Below are 2158 nucleotides of genomic sequence, written 5' to 3'. Positions count from 1 at the left end.
TACAGGCCCCGGATCGATTGAGGTAAGCGTTCTAACGTTTCTACGAATTCAATAGCAGCATGGTTCTAGGGTTCTATAAATTTTTGTTTTGCTTCCGCTGCACAAACCCTAGAATCGATCTCTTAGGAATTAGATTCGCTCATGAGATCCCAGGAAAAAGTCCACACTTTGTTGTCGTACATGGATTGCATCTCAGACTCCATGGTCTGGTGCCATTTCTCGGAATCGGAACTCGCCACAGCCTCTGAATACGACGTAGGCTCGCCATGTTCTAACCACATGAGTTCGTCGTTTCCAGTCACAAGAAATCCGTATCTTGTAGGCTCTTGGCGAATTCTACCAGATCTCCGAGGTTCACTAGGAGGTGCTGTCTCAACAACTCGTGATACAGGTTGGACTGTTTCGACCTGTTCGTTCGGTTCTTCGACTATTTGTGGTTCTCGAACTTCTTCGAGATCTATTCTACTCCCACTGACTCTCTTGGAGACGAACTCTCTCTTCAAGAAAGATCCATTCCGAGCAACAAACACTTTGTTCTCAGATGGGTTGTAGAACCAGTACCCTTTAGTTTCCTTAGGGTAACCCACAAATATGCATTTATCAGACTTGGCGGATAGCTTATCAGAAGCAAGACGTTTCACGTAAACGTCACATCCCCAAATCTTCATGAATGCTAACCTGGGACGCTTCCCAGTCCATATCTCATATGGAGTCTTCTGAACCGACTTTGTTGGACAGTTGTTCAGTATAAGCGCTGTTGTTTCCAAAGCATATCCCCAGAAGGATTTAGGAAGATCGACCTGACTCATCATAGACCGTACCATATCTAATAGGGTCCGGTTCCTCCTCTCAGACACGCCATTCCACTGTGGCGTTCCAGGTGGAGTCAGCTGTGAGACAATCCCACAATCTGCCAGATAGTCAGTGAACTCTTGGCTCATATACTCGCCACCTCGATCAGATCGAAGCAACTTGATCGTCTTGCCAAGTTGGTTCTGTACCTCGTTTCTGAAAATCTTGAACAATTCCAGCGTTTCAGACTTATGTCTCATCAAGTAGACATAACCGTACCTACTGAAATCATCAGTAAACGTAACAAAGTACAGATAACCTCCTCTAGCGGGAGAGCTCATAGGACCGCATACATCACTATGTATGAGTTCTAGCAACTCTGTAGCCCGTTCTCCTTTTCCAGAAAAAGGAGATTTTGTCATCTTGCCCATCAAACAAGAATCGAATGATTCAATTGACTCATAATCAAACGAATCAAGAAGTCCATCAGAATGAAGCTTCGCTATGCGTTTCTCGTTGATGTGGCCAAGTCGACAATGCCAGAGATAGGTCGGATTTAAGTCGTTCGGCTTAAACCGCTTGGTACTAACATTATAGATCGGCCTGTATCCAGATGGTTCATCTTCCAAAATATAAAGGTCATTAAACTGGTAACCCTTACCATAGAATAAATTGCCTCTATAAATGGACAGACATTTGTTCTCAATAACAAATCTGAAACCATCTGAGTCTAAGCATGAAATCGATATGATGTTCCTACTGATGGCAGGTACAAAATAACAATCATGCAGCTCCAATACTAGGCGAGAAGGTAAAGTCAGATCATAAGTCCCGCCGGTCAATGCAGCAACTTTTGCTCCATTCCCGACGCGGAGATCTACTTCTCCCTTCGCCAATTGTCTACTTCCTCGCAGTCCCTGCACATTTGCACAAATGTGCGAGGCACATCCGGTATCTAATACCCATGATGAAGAAGTACATAAGTTGGCCTCTATAACGAAGATACCAGAAATTGAAGCTTCTGCAAGCTTCTTCTTCCTCTGATCTTCCAGGTAGAGTCTGCAATTTCTGTACCAATGCCCAATGGCATGACAGAAATAACACTCTTCCTTCTTGGGTTTGGGCTTAGGCTTAGTGACAACACTTGTCAATTTCCTTTTGCCCTTACCTTTGGAACGTTTCCTCTTGCTGGAACTCTTTCCAACAATCACCATATCATTCTTCCCTTGGCTCCCAGCTTTCTCTTGGAATGACATATTCAACTGATCATCCATCAATGAATTGTCCATGTCATCTAATTTCTCACGCAATTCCGAAGACATCTTTTCAAGCATCAAGCTGGACACGTCCAGATCATCATCCTCGT

The sequence above is a fragment of the Tarenaya hassleriana genome, unplaced genomic scaffold (genome assembly GCF_000463585.1).
Source record: "Tarenaya hassleriana unplaced genomic scaffold, ASM46358v1 Cleome43, whole genome shotgun sequence".
In the NCBI taxonomy this organism is placed as follows: domain Eukaryota; kingdom Viridiplantae; phylum Streptophyta; class Magnoliopsida; order Brassicales; family Cleomaceae; genus Tarenaya; species Tarenaya hassleriana.
The sequence above is the reverse complement of the archived record's forward strand: the minus strand, read 5'-3'. Positions refer to the sequence as shown.